Raw genomic sequence first — 15,414 nt, 5'->3', positions numbered from 1 at the left:
GAGTTTCCAAGGAGTGACTGGTGGGCTCGAACTGCTGACCTTTTGGTTAGCAGCCTGTAGCACTTAACCACTACACCACCAGGGTTTCCTTTTTTATGTGTATACTAAAATTTATTTATTCATAAGTTACATCTCCCTATTTTTAAAAAAAAAAAAACAATTTTACTGAGATATAATTCACATGCTGTGGTAGTCTGAAAAATGACCTTCCAAAGATAAAGGTCCTAATTCCCGGAACCTGTAAATATTACCTTATATAGTAACAGGGTCTTTGCAGATGTGATAAAGTTAGGGATTTTGAGATGAGAAGACTATCCTGGATTATCAGGATGGGCCCTAAATGCAGTCACAAGTATCCTTATGAGAAGGAGGCAGAGGGAGATTTGACATACAGAGGAGAAGGGGATGTAAAGATGGAGCAGAGAGAGATTTGAAGGTGCTGGCTTTGAAAATTGGATATGGCCACAAGCCAAGGAATGCTGGCAGCCACCAGAAGCTGGAAGAGGGAAAGAATAAATTCCCCCATAGAGCTTCCAGAGGGAGCGCGGTCCTGCTGACGCCTTAATTTTGGTCCAGTGATACTAACTTTGGACATCTAGCCTTCAGAACCATGATAGAATAAATTTCTGTTGTTTTAAGCAACTAAATTTGTGGTCATTGGTTACAGCAGCCCCAGGAAACTAATCTATCTACCGTATAATTCACCCATTTAAAGTGTACAACTCAGTGGCTTTTAATATAGTCACAGAGTTGTATAACCATCACCACAATCAATTTTAGAACATTTTCATGGCTCCACAAAGAAACTTTGTACCCATTTGTAGTCACTCCCTATTCCCTCCACCCCCAGCCCTACATCTCCACAATTTGCCTAAAAAACCACAAAAACCAAACCCGTTGCCATTGAGTCGGTTCCGACTCATAGCAACCCGATAGGATGGAGTAGAACTGCCTCGTAGGGTTTCCAAGGAGCACCTGCTTGGTTCGAACTTCTGACCTTTTGGTTAACAGCGGTAGCTCTTAACCGCTACACCACAATTTGCCTATTTCATGTAAACGGAATCATTCAGTATGTGGTCTTTTGTGTCTGGCTTTGCCTAGCATAATGTTTTCACAGTTCACCCATGTTGTAGCACATGTCAATAATTCATTCCTTTTTATTGCTGAATAAGAACATAACTTTTTAATAATTTATAAGCTTCAAATGTCTCTGAGCAAATCTTGGTCAAGATTTTTAAATGGCAACCTTTTCAAAATATTGACAGTCACCATGGAAACTTTGTATAAATCAGTGCTTAAAAATGCTTAAACTATTTTTACAACCATTTAAAAATTTGCAACAGTTGAAATTCTGTTTAGAGAATCTAGCAACTCTTTCTTTGCTCTCTTTAGTGGTGGAATGGGTTTCCAACATGTGAATGGGTGTCAAATCCAATAGAAGTTTTGTATAGCAAGTGTTTCAAGACAATGATAAAGCTCTGTTAGTGCTTGGACACCACTCAGAGGGCACAGAAGCCATAAATGGGCAGAAGTATTGGACAGATATAAAGACAAAGATGGGGGACTGTACCTGGAGCTGATGTGCCAGCAACCTCAGCCCAGCCTTCTCAGACCTGCTACATGCTACACATGTGCCCTACCTCTTCTTTAGCAGCTAGAACTGCCCTTGATCATGGGGACAAAGATGTGCTGCTGTGGGCTGCTGAGGCAGACAGTCAAGTTGTAGGGCATTTCCTTGGTCTCTCTCATTCTATCATGGTGACAAGGACTCTGGGTGTTCTAGTGTCCCTCATCATGCTCACCCCATCTGTCTTAGGCTGGGTTCTCTAGAAAAGCAAAACCAGTAAAGTGTATAAATATATATAGAGAGAGAGTGAGAGACAGAGACAAAGACAGAGAAAGAGATTTATATCAAGGAAAGAGCTCACGTGATTGTAAAGGCTGGAATGTCCCAAGTTCATGGATTGAAATAGAGGTTTCTCCTGATTCATGTAGCCACAGGGGCTGGCGAACCCAAGATCAGCAGGTCAGAGAGCAGGGCTCTTGCTTACAGGCTGTGAAGGTCTATGAATTCCAAGATTGGCAGGCAAGACCGCAAGGCTTCTCCTGATTCACATAGCTGCAGGGGCTGGTGAACCCAAGATCAGCAGGAGAGCAGGGCTCTGCTCATAGGCTGTAAAGATCAATGAATTCCAAGATCAGCAGATAAGCTGCTGACTCAAGTCCCAAGAACTGGAGGTCAGACCAGTAGGAGGCAGCTGCAGGAACTAGAGAGGGCAAAAGCGAGAACATCTGCTTATATTCAGATGCAGGCTATATACCCAAGGAAACTCCCTTCAATTGATTGCCTACTCACAGCAGATCCCATCATGGGGTAATTACATATAAACACTGAAGTCATGGCCCAGTCAAGTTGACACACAATCTTAACCATCACACCATCAGACACCGCTCTACTGGGGCTGCCCTGTGAGGACCCCTACACCAGGTTAGCGGTGGCCAGCAGCACACTGTGACTCATTCATAGTTCACACATTGGCACACCCATTGTAAAGCTATACTCTAGCTTGACCAACAGCATTTGGGGCCAGTGTGGGACATAGCTAGTCCCTCCCAGCTTTGGAAACCCACTGCCGTCGAGTCGATTCCGACTCATAGCGACCCTGTAGGACAGAGTAGAACTGCCCCGTAGAGTTTTCAAGGAGCGCCTGGTGGATTTGAACTGCGGACCTTTTGGTTAGCAGCTGTACCACTTAACCACTACGCCACCATTTTGGAGGCCTGGTCAATTTCTATGGACCAGTGACTGCTATGTCTCCCTCTTTCTGAACATTAGTGTCTAGTGTGGTTACCTTATCCTTGTATTGACATTGTATGTTGTATATTTGAGGAGACCTGGTGGTGCAGTGGTTAAGAGCTCGGCTGCTAACCAAAAGGTTGATGGTTCAAACTTACTAGCCACTGTGTGAGAGAAAGTTGTGGCAGTCTGCTTCTGTAAAAATTATAGCCTTGAAAACCCTATGGGGCAGTACTTCTTTGTCCTATAGAGTCTCTGTGAGTCAGGATCGACTCGATGGCAGTGAGTTTGGTTTTTTTGTTTTTGGTTGGGTATTTGGGGAGCAGATAACTTGTCATTATAGATCACAGAACTTCTGATCAAGAGAAACTGTATCTGAGGAGTCCCACCTGTATCTGGGCTCAGGTGATGAAGTCATGGACTTAGAGCTGATGTTGTAATGAAACAAGATTTTTTGGATCTTGCAAGGAGGTGAGTGTAATTTGGCAGGGATCCAAATTGTGGCTAGAGGGTGGAATGTCTTTAAAAATAAATTTAAAAAACGGTTGTTGGCTGTTGAATTAACTCCTAGTCGTGGTGATCCCATAGATGTCAGAGTAGAACTGTGTTCCCTAGGGTTTCCAATGGCTGATTTTTTGGAAGTAGGTTGCCAGGCCTTTGTTCTGAGGCACTTCTGTGTAGACTCGAACCTCTGACCTTTTTGTTAACAGCTGAGCATGTTAACCATTTGCACCACCCAGGACTCCCATCTCCAAAAAATAGCTTCCATCAATTCTTCCCTCACTGTGTGCTCATACTAGTACTCCATTAAGAGGTAGATTTATTTTTACTGCCCTTGAATTTGGGATGGCTCAATGGCTACTTTGTCCAATAGAATATAGTGGAAGTGATGCTCTAAAATTTATGTGGGAATTCAAAGACCTAAAATATCCAAAACAATCTTGAGAAGTGGGTAGGCTGGGTGCTGGAAGTGGAGTAGGCTCCTTGAATCCCCATATGCATCTTTAGGTCCATTTTCCAGATGAGGAAACCAGTCTCAAGTGAAGTAACTTCCTGGTAAAGCTTTTGAACAGAAAAATGAGACGTCACAAAAATCAGGACCCCAGGAGGGGCAACAGGACAATGGGATGAAAGAAGAAATAACTGATGAAGACGATAACTTCATTCATGATAATAGCTGTTGTACGTTCTGTAGGGAAGTTAGGCCTTAACTGTTAAATTTTGTTTTTCTTAAGAAACATTCTTCTGTAATTGTTTCATAAGGTTTACAGGATTGCCCAAGCAATTTGTGCTTGTGGAAGAATTCCGGGCAAATGCTTTTCGAATGTTACTCCTTGATTGATTAATTGCTTCCACAAGAGTCTAATGAGTAGACTTTTATCTGGAAAATGCCTTTCTCAGCCCTCGCCCAGAAGCCAGAACCCATTCCTTGTAACTGATAGCAGTCATTTGCCCACTCCCACTCCCCATGCAGTTTTTTGTCAATGACAGTTCACAGATTTTCTTCCCTGGAGACCTTAGGGACACAAACAAACACTTGCCAGCTTGGACAGCGCTTTGAACAACCCTGCCAGGAAGTCGGGGAACAGCTGGTCTCCCAGTCCAAGAGGAAGAGTAACAGGAAGCAGATTTAAGTTTCAACAGGGACAACATAAGTTTGACATAAATGACAACTGTTTAACTCTAGAAGATTTCTTTCTTTGGGGCCTAAGAAAAGCACTAGACTAGGCAGCTATGTGTGGGATGATTTGGGTGTATTTCTGCCTAGACACAGAGAAGAGATTTATAACGTCTTTATTTTTTTATAGTTTATTTTTGGATTACGAAAGTACTACTTGCTCATTGTTTCGAACTCAGAAAATACAGAGCGATACATAGAACATAAATATTTCTCATAACCCCCCTACCCAATCATAGCCACCTATTAGCAGTTTGATGTATTTCCTTGCAGTTATTTTCATATATATGTAAAGTGTATGCACAATTTTGCATCTTGATTTCTCTCATTTAGCATTTTTCCACATTATTAAATATCCCTCAAAAGCCCATTTTTAATGGCTGCATAATAATCTCTTTCAAGAATATATCATAATTACTACTACCATTTCCTTATTTATGTCAATTTAAGTTGTTTATAACTTCTCAATATTATAAATAAGAGCTGGGATAAAAAGCTTTAATTATAAATCTTTGTCTATGTTTCTGATTCCTTCTTTGGAATGGATTCCTCTATAGCTGCTCTTCTCATGATGTGACAACTTAACTACCTCTACCAGAATCAGATATAAATGCAGATCGGGGATCCTACCCCAGATTTATTGAATCTGAACCTCTGAGATCAGGGCCTGGGAATCACCTTTTAAAGAAAATCTCCTGGAATTTTTAGGCACACTGAATATTGAGCTCCATAGCTCTATGGGAAGTACTGGATGATTGAAGGGTAATCCATCAGTTGCCATGAATTTGATTCTGGCTTATGGCGACCCCATGTGTGTCAGAGTAGAACTGTGCTCCAAAGGGTTTTCAATGGCTGATTTTTCAGAAGCAGATTGCCAGGCCATTCTTCTGAGGTACCTCTGGGTAGACTTCAATCTTCAAACTTTTGGTTAGTGGCTCCCTTCAGAAAGGCTCATGCTTTAGTCCACATTGAGAATAAAGAAATATGAGATGTAATTCTCAGAGCTTCGATTTTGGAAAATTCAGCTTACAAGGCATCTTTTTGGCTAAGCATTTCCAGGTTTTAGCTGCCAGCATGAGTGAGAACTATGATAGGATTATTGTTGTTGTGTGATTTAGACTCATAGCAGCCCTATACGACAGAGTAGAACTGCCCCATAGGGTTTCCTAGGCTGTAAATCTTTGTGGGAGCAGATCTCCAGGTCTTTTCTCTCACTGAGTGGCTTGTGGGTTTGAACTATTGATCTTTCAGTTAGTAGCCCAACGCTTAACCATTTCATCACCATGGCTCCTTGTGATACAATTACTAGCCAACAAATAAAATCAACCTTTGTGATGCTGACAAAGTATTTATTCTATACTAATGCATTTTTAATGCATTTGAAAGTGGGTACAGTGTTATTTGCCTGAGCAAAATACAGCAATTTTACTGTCTTGGGTTGGGTTCTCCAGAGAAGCAAAACCAGTGAAGCATATATCTCTATCTCTACCTCTGCCTCTGCCTCTATCATCTATCTGTCTGTCTATCTGTCTATCATCTATCATCTCTCTATCATCTCTCTACCTATCATCTATCTATCATCTATCTCTCTATCTATCTAATCTATCTCCCTACATATGTATCTATCCATCTATCTACATTTATCTCAAGGAAATGGCTCACATGGTTACAGAGGCTGGCAAGTCCCAAGTCTATGGGTCAGGCATCAGGCTGGAGGCTTCTCTTGACTTACATAGCTGGCGGGGTTGATGAACCCAGGATTGGCAGGTCAGATGGTAGTTGCTGGGTCCTGGGCTTTGGAGATGAATCCAAGATCAAAAGATCAAAAGGCAATATGTTAGGCCACTGGCTTAAGTCCCCAAAACCAGAGGTCAGATGATGACAAGCCAGATGCAGGATTAAGAGTGAGCAAAACCCAGTGACCTTTGCCAGAACATCCATATATATCGGATGTAGGCCACACCCCTGAGGAAATTCCCCTTACAACTGACTGGCTGATAACATCAGATCACATCATGGAGGTGATTACTACATCATTACATAACTGCCAAACCACTGAGACTCATGGCCCAGCCAAGCTGACAAACAACTTTAACCATCACATTTACCTTAGAAATGTTACCTTCTTCCTGACTCTCATTTTCATGCTGATGGTGGGACAAAAAAGTGGCTTTGAGAAAGGCTTGGTTCCATGATGTCAGCATGATTTGACCTTTGGAGGTATATCCAGTATGTTGCTATTATGTGCTTCCTCCTTCCTTCCAGGACCTTTGAAAAAATAACCGTTTAATGGTGGGAATTCATAATTTTTTGACCTTGCCCGACTAAGTCACTCACAATTGTGTAAACTTGAGGAAATCCCCAGGCCCCCCACTTGAGTTTGGTGAGAATTTGTCTTTTATCGTCCTCCTAATGGTAAAGTTGAAGTACCTTGAATACTTCTTGGAAGAGAAATCAGCAGTTTTTCGTTTTGTTTTGGGTTGTTTTTGAGAAAAATGTGAGCATGTGTCTTAATTATCTCGTGCTGCTATAATAGGAATACCACAAGTGGGTGGCTTTAACAAACGGAAATTTATTTTCTCACAGTTTAGGAGGCTAGAAGTCCAAATTCAGGGTGCCAGCTCTAGGGGAAAGCTTTCTCTGTGACTCTGAAGGAAGGTCCTTGTCTCTTCAGCTTCTGTATCCTGGTTCCTTGGAGATCTCCATGTGGCTTGGCATCTATCTTCCCCCACCTCTGCTTGCTTAACCCACTCGTTTTATATTTGTAAAGGATTGACTCAAAACACAGCCTACACTAAGCCTGCCTCATTAACATAACAAAGACTACCCATGGAGGTTAGGATTTACAACACATACTTTTGCGGAACACAATTCAATCCACAACAGCATGGTTCGGGCACTCAGAGAGGGAGCTGTGCTGGGCTGTGCTGCATTTTCAGGGTGCTAATTATTTTAATTTTTTTAACAAAGGCTGGTCAATGTTGCTTTTAAGCCTGCGGGCATGTTTCTGTGAACTCAACATACCACCTTCAGTTGTTAATCTAAATTGCCTTTCTGATTCCAGTTTGTTTTTTAGTGGGTTTGGGTAGCATCACCCAGTTTCTAAATTGACTACTGAATGTCCCAGTTTAAGCTGACTTTGTTGTTGTTGTGTTAGTTGGCATTGAGTTGGCTCTGACTCATGGCAACCCCATGTACATCAGAAGAAAATGTTGCCCGGCTCTCTGCCATCTTCACAATCTTGGGTATGCTTCAGTCCATTGTTGCAGACACTGTATTTTGAGTGCCTTCCAACCTGGGGAGCTTATCTTCCATCACTATATCAGACAATATTCTGTTGTGATCCACAGGTTTCCACTGGCCAATTTTTGGAAGTAGGTCACCAGGCATTTCTTCTTAGTCTGGAAGCTCTGCTGAAACCTGTCCACCATGGGTAAGTCTGCTGGTATTTGAAATACAGGTGGCATAGCTTCCAGCATCACAGTAACACACAAGCCACCACTGACTGACAGATGGATGGTGATTTTAGAGGCTTCAAACTGGCACAACCTGGGTGACTGAACGTAAGGTTCTGACTCCACGCACTTTGTGATGGCTAAGATTGTGTGTCAACTTGGCTGGGACATGATTCTCAGTGTTTATATGTGATCACCCCCATGATGGGATCTGCTGTGAGTAGCCAATAAGTCGAAAGGGAGTTTCCTTGACTATGTAGACTGCATCCAGGTATGAGTTGACGTTCTGGCTATTGCCTGCTCTGGATCCTGCAGCTGCCTCCTGATCATCTGACCACCGGTTCTTGGGACTTGAGCTAGCAGCTTATCTGCTGATCTTGGGATTCACTGATCTTCACAGCCTGTGAGCAAGAGCCCTACTCTCTGACCTGCTGATCTTGGGTCTACCAGCCCCTGCGGCTATGTGAATCAGGAGAAGCCTCTATCCTGATCCATGGACTTGGGGCGCTTCAGCCTCTACAATTGTGTGAGCCATTTCCTTGATATAAATCTCTCTCTCTATATATATTGGAAATCCTGGTGGCGTAGTGGTTAAGTGCTATGGCTGCTAACCAAAAGGTCAGCTGTTTGAATCTGCCAGGTGCTCCTTGGAAACTCTATGGGGCAGTTCTACTCTGTCCTAGTGTCACTATGAGTTGGAATCGACTTGACGGCAATAGTTTGGCTTTTTGGTTTTTTATATATATATTATATGCTCTACTGGTTTTGCTCCTCTAGAGAACCCAGCCTAAGACACACCCCATTATCCTAAGAGGCCTCTCTCACTCATTCCCTCAGCTGTCTCCCCAAATTCTGGAGATGTTAGGATATAGAAAATGCACCTAATGCTGTCAAAAAAACCCCCCCCAAAAAAAAACAAAAACAGAGGTTCTCTGTCCTGTAAGCTCAAAACTTGCCTATTCATTGTTACTGGAATTTTTTCATACAAAAGAATGATTGATCGATAAATTAACTATGACTCCCGTGAAGATAAAAGAAATCTGAAATATAGTGGCCGTCATAAAACAGGCAGTCCTTTTCCCTAAAATGAGTTGAGTGCTCGAAATAAAGATTTGTAAGGTCAGAGGCGAGTCCCTGGGTGGTGGAAATGGTTAACACTCTTGGCTGCTAACCGAAAGGTTGTAGGTTTGAGTGCACACAAAGCTACCTCAGAAGAAAGGCTTGTTGATCTACTTCCAAAAAATCAGCCACTGAAAACTCTCTGGAGCACAGTTCCACTTTGGACGTACATGGGGTTGCCATGAGTCTGAACTGACCCCATGGCAACTAGTTAAAGTCAAAAGAAAACGAGATGAACTGAGAATCTGTGGGTAGCTGGTACTAAGCAAAATGCAATAGGTTTTCCTTGTCTACAGGTTCAAAGATGACAGTGGCACATTTCTTTGTAGCTGCTTATCTTCTTGTTAACCTGGAAGCACCCTAGGTTTCAGGAGCTGGCGGGAAGCTCCTTGTCTATAAGTACTCCTTGACAATATTTAAAAAGCTACCTCTCCCAAAGCCATCTCTTACATTTGTGAGACTGCTGCCAATAGTTATTCCTTGCAAACAGCAAGGAGACTTAAAAACAGCAACAGCACCTCTCTAAGCCTCCCTCAGCCCTCTTTATCATTTTTCCCCTTTAGTGAAGGGAAATTGGAGTGCTGTATTGTGTCAGGGCTGGGGGAGTCACAGAGATCCGAATGGGAAGCAAGGAGCCCACTGACTGCCCTGGGCCAGGTGTTGCATGATTATAAAATGGAAGAATGGCTAATAACTCATCTTAGCGTGTTTGTCAATGCGGTTGGCTCTCTGTGATGCAGAAGACGTTGCTGGAGACAATGTGTGGCCTCTCGTCTCTCCTATTCATTAACAATGCACTGTGGGCTGAAACACAGGCTCTATTATGAGACCCAACAATGACTGGGACCCTGCATCAAATTGTAATTATGTTTGATCAGGGCCGGGGTACAGTTGCTATAATCAGCGTCACTCAGAATTAATTTTGCGCTTGTGAAAGGATATGAGATGAGATTGATTTAATGGTAACCAAAGCAGCCCCCTTTTCTAAAACTCTCTAAGCTTAAAGAACGAAACAGGAGAAAACGGAGGGCAAAGGAAAACAGGGAGACAACTATTTTAATTCTGTCAATTTTATCGCAACTAGATGGGGGAGACGTGTTACAGGAAGAGCAAATATAGTATAGCCAGGTGATCACTGCCTGGGTCCTAGAAGCCTTTGTAGGTCTCCTTACGTGCCTAAAGCAGATTCTGCGATGCTTAATTGCCTCTCCCTTTTTAGCTCTCTCACATGTGTTTGGAGAGAGCCTGATTAGGGAAAGGATTTCAATTTGCAGGAAAGGAAGGAAGAAATCCAAGCTGGGCAAAATTTCTTTACTCTGGTAAGAATAACTTGTTCAGCCATTTACTTTTGGATATTTGAATATAAATAAATACATAATTATATATTCATCCTATCCTATCACAACCGTTATCCTAAAGGTTGGTGGTTCGAACCTACCTTGCAGTATCTTGGAAGGTAGGCCTGGTGATCTGCTTCTGTTAAGTCAAGAAAACCCCATGGAGCATAGTTCTACTCTGTAACACATGGGGTCACCATGAGTTAGAATTGACACAATGACAACTAAGAACAACAACAATATTCTATCATATCTATATCTATATATCTCAGATCCAGTGACCACTGGCACAAATGAGAGCAAAGAGAGGATTTTGGAGACTTGTTAGTGAGAGATTTGGAGTTACAGAGATGTGGGAGGTGTGGTAAGGGGACCATGTCTAATTCCTCGCTATCTGAGTGCTTGTTACATTGTTTTCAAGTTAGCAAGGTGCTGCTCTGGGAATGGAATCTTACCGTCAGGTTTGAGATAATAGCAGAACATGTGTGCATACACTTAAATATTTTCATTTATATGCACACACGTGTATGCTGGTACACCTAATTTGCTCCATTCACACGTGTTGGGTTAAATGAAATATTTGCTCTTTCTCTTCTTTTCCTCCCTGACAGATTTATGAATCCCTTCCCACCACGTTAGCTTCAAGTGTGGAAACATTACAGCCATTTTGAGGATAGACTACTCCTAAAATAGGTAGAGAAAGGCAGAAGCTTTTTTCTTAAATATATCTGAGATTATCTTGTGGATAAAAAAATGGCATGAAAATATTTTCGGTCATTTAAGTGTGTAGGAAGTGTTGAAACAAAGTATAATCTCTTCCCTGTTTTTAAAAAAGAACTCTCTGGCTCTTTTTTTCTTTCTTGGATTCCACACCAGAGCTATTCAAATAATAAAAGTGTAATTAAACACCATGAAGAAATCATAAAGCTGATGTTGGTGCATATTATTACATATCTGACTACCTAGAATTTTCATGTGTAGGTTTATTTTTATGTCATATGTTAATTACGATGTTTGAGGATTGAATAAAACAACAAATTTAGCTAAAGTTCACTTCAGCTCTTTGGGGTTGGAGGTTTTACAAAGCTTTAAAATTATACCACCAAAGGCAGTCACTCTTACATGTCAGTGGGCTTCCCTTCCAGAATATTTCTGTGTGAATATAAACACATAAGTATTTTAATAAAGCTATGATGACACCAATCTATTTCAGCACTCTGAGTTATCTGAAGAGCAACACACAGAATGACAGATAAACACATTCTTCCAAAACATCAGTTGCAAACTTGCCAGCTAGTAACATGTATATTTTAAGAAGAAAGAAAATCCACCTGGATGCAATGCTATAATGCAATATTTTTGCAAAAATACGGATAAGTAATGAATATTTCTGAATGTTATTTTCTATCTGAACAATTTCATTCTGTATGGCGACATGCTGATTGGTGCATTAGGGCATTAGGGCCTTGTTAGCATGACATCCTGTGAATATATTGTTACAGTAATTTCTGCTAAAGGCTTAGATAGCTTATGTTGTTCAGGTAAAGACAGAGTTTTAAATAAAAGTACAAAAACACATACACATGAATGAATCGTATTTAAATCCTGGTTTGAGCAAACCATTGTAAAATTTTATTTTTTGGACTATTATGGAAATTTGAAGATGGACTGAGTACTACATGATATTATGGGACTATTAATTTTATTGGGTGTGGTAGTGTATTTGGCATTTTCGAAATATAAGAAATTTGTGGTACATGAAAAATATCTTTCTATTTAAAGGTACCTACTGGATGCGAAAAGGAGCCCTTGGTGGCTCAATGGTTAAGCGCTCAGCTGCTAGCTGAAAAGGTTGGCGAGTTGGATCCAGCAGTGGCTCTGTGGGAGAAAAGACCTGGTCACCTGCTCTCTTAAAGATTACAGTCTAAGAAACCTTATCGGATAGTTCTGCTGTGTCCTGTAGGGTCACTATTGAGTTGGAATCAACTGGACGGCACACAACACCAGAGTATTTAGGAGTGAAATGACGTGATATCTAGGATTAGCTTTAAATGCTCCAGAAAAAAAAGGGAAATGAGACAAAATGTTGATATTTTTGAAGCCGAATGGGCTTTCATACAGGTTGATTGTCTTCTCAACCTTGGTGTGTTTGGAAATTTTCATAATTAAAATAAAAAAAAGAAACAATTGTCAAAAAATAAAGACATATTCAGATAAACAACCCATAACAACAACAACAGAACCCTATACAGTATAGCTTTGAAGCCTTTCTCTTTGCCATTTTTGATATTAAGTCTTTGTTCTGGTAATCATTGGTATAAATACTACTCAAAATCTTTCCTTCAATGCAGTTAGCTCGTTTTGCAAACAGTCGCATACATGAGTGTTGGTGTGGCCTGGCGTGTGTTCTCCTTCAGGCGAAAATGGTTTACAAGACAATAATAAGTTGCCCCTAAAGGATTTGGACTTTCTTCTGTTATGCTTATAGAGTCGCCTTTCACTGTGTATAATATTTTTGAGGGAATGCAAAACTATGTCCTCCAAGACTCCTCCATCTCTGGGACATTCATTTGTACCACTAACATTTTTGAGTCTTGAGTTGTCCCAGGTGCTGTGAATTCACAATATTCCTATAACCCTACATCTAGAATGCAGAGAAGTCAACTAGACTAGACGTACATTTGGGAACTGTTGGTGTATAGATGATAACTGAGTCCATGACAAGAAAAGCCAGAGTTTGTTCAAATTCTAAGATCATTGTTGAATCCTATTTTGCTAGCAGTAAGTAGTCATTGGAGCGCCTGGGCAGTGCAAATGGTTTATGTGATTGGCTGCTAAGCAAAAAGCTGGAGAGTCAACTTCACCCAGAGGTACCTTAGAAGGAAGTCCTGGCAGTCCACTTCTGAAAAATCAGCTCTTGAAGACTCTGCGGAGCACAGTTCTACTCTGAAGTACGTGGGAGTGCCATGAGTTGGAGCTGACTTGATGGCAGCTGGTACTGGTGGTAATCTTAACTCTTCCTATCTCTCCCTGCCTGCTTAGGGTTGGGTCGCTGAGGACAACCTGTTACAATGACTATGTAACATTAAAAAATGGGAGTAAAAGGACACTAAAGCCCTCTGGCATAATTGAGGGGTGAAGACCTTCCAGGAAGTTCTGCTCTTATTTTCTCAGGCTTTCCATATACATGTTTGTTTCTGTAAATTGCTTTTCTCGTTTGGACAAATGATTAACTGTAATGGCCAGAGTAAAAAGCTACCAGGAATGAGTTCCATTCAAAATTACAGAGGTTGACATTGGAGTCTCAGTGAGTTGGTTTGAGAGTTCTCAGAATAATGCTGAAATATTTTAAATGGGATAACAGGAGAGCATTCAGTGTAGCTGCTGTGTTTTTGATGCTGGAATTGGTTTAGATACAACGAAACTGTCCTTCTTAATGTTAAAAACAACAACAGCACGAAAACCACTCACATATCTCAAATCCCAATTGAGCTAAAGCTACAAATCAAATCCATTTATAGGCTATGGTTGAGAGATGACTCTTGGATAATGAAGGCTCATAAACCCGGGCTGTAGTTAGCGTAAGATGTAAACAGGGGCCTTCTTGTTTTCACTCTGTCGGAAGCCCTAATTCATTTCTAATTGCTCTCTCCTGGAAAAACACCATGTTGTCATTGCCTTTTAAATTTCTCTGTCTTGTTGAGAAAACACGTATTTTAGGTCATTAAGAAAAACCTTGTCTTGCATGTAGATGATGTTTTTGTTCAATGCAGTGGAATTATTATTTTGTTTCAGCGACGATTTGTGTGGTAAGAAGAGACTGCATACATTTTAATTTAGCAATGAATTAACAATAATCGAGAGAATGTGGTTTTTCCACTGTCACACGCTTCAGATCTACATGTTCATTCAAGCCAGAGACAAAGAGCGCTTGCTATTTTAGATGTTTATGGTGAATTGGTCAGGAAGAAAAAATATTGGCATGTGAAATAGTAAAACCATATATCTCCATTTCCTGCTAAATATTACATTTTGCAGTTAAAAAAATCCATGAGGAAAAAGAAAAAGAAGCCTTTTAAAATTAGCAGATGTAGTAAAGAAAAACCAATACTATTATTATTTTATTGTACTTTAGATGAAGGTTTTAGAACAAACTAGCTTCTCTTTAAACAGTACACATATTGTTTTATGACATTGATTAACAACCCCATGACATGTCAGCACTCTCTCTTCTCAAACATGGGCTCCCTATTACCAGCTTTCCTGTCCCCTCCTGCCTTCTAGTCCTTGCCTCCGGGCTGGTGTGCCCCTTTAGTCTCATGAAAAACCACTGTTATTTTGTATAGAACAAATGCAAAGCAGAATGTGGCAAAAATCAACTTTTGTCATTTTTTTCCAGATTATGAAATAGTACCCAAATACATATGGAAATTTAAGTGGACAAAACTCCTCTATTTTCTCACTCATTAGCTTAAGTTATCTTAGTTATTTTTTCAGTGACTTAGCTTTGCTCTTAGAGTAAATTGGAGGAATATATGAATTTGGGGATAAACTACTCTCCGAGGTTGTGGATGAAAATGTGGTTAAATTGCAGGTCACTGCCCTTAGTCTGTCAGGAGACTTGGAGGATATTGGACGGACACACAACTGTCCTCCACCATTTCTAGCTCAAGGATGTCTGGGAGAAAGGGGTGAAGGGACCAGCATTGCTGGACAAGACGGTTGGGGATAGCTGGGAAGAGCAGACCTGCATTTAGTCAGGGTAAGGACCAGGGAGGGAACTGGAGATCTCAGAATTACCATTTTATACCTTGATTCACCACCGGTCTCAGCGTGAACTGTAACATGGAGGGTTGGGGCAGAAGTAGGCAGGTCTTAGGTCTTGTTGAAAAATAGATCCATTCTTATATGTTTTGGCTTGTGGAGTAGCAAGAAGAAGTTTTGGTTATTCCTTATCCCTTTGTTAAGATGCCTGGCAAAACCATTTACCCACTTGATTTTTATCGGCTGCATTTTGTATTATGTGGG

This window comes from Loxodonta africana, chromosome 9 (genome assembly GCF_030014295.1).
Source record: "Loxodonta africana isolate mLoxAfr1 chromosome 9, mLoxAfr1.hap2, whole genome shotgun sequence".
Taxonomy (NCBI): Eukaryota; Metazoa; Chordata; class Mammalia; order Proboscidea; family Elephantidae; genus Loxodonta; species Loxodonta africana.
The sequence above is the reverse complement of the archived record's forward strand: the minus strand, read 5'-3'. Positions refer to the sequence as shown.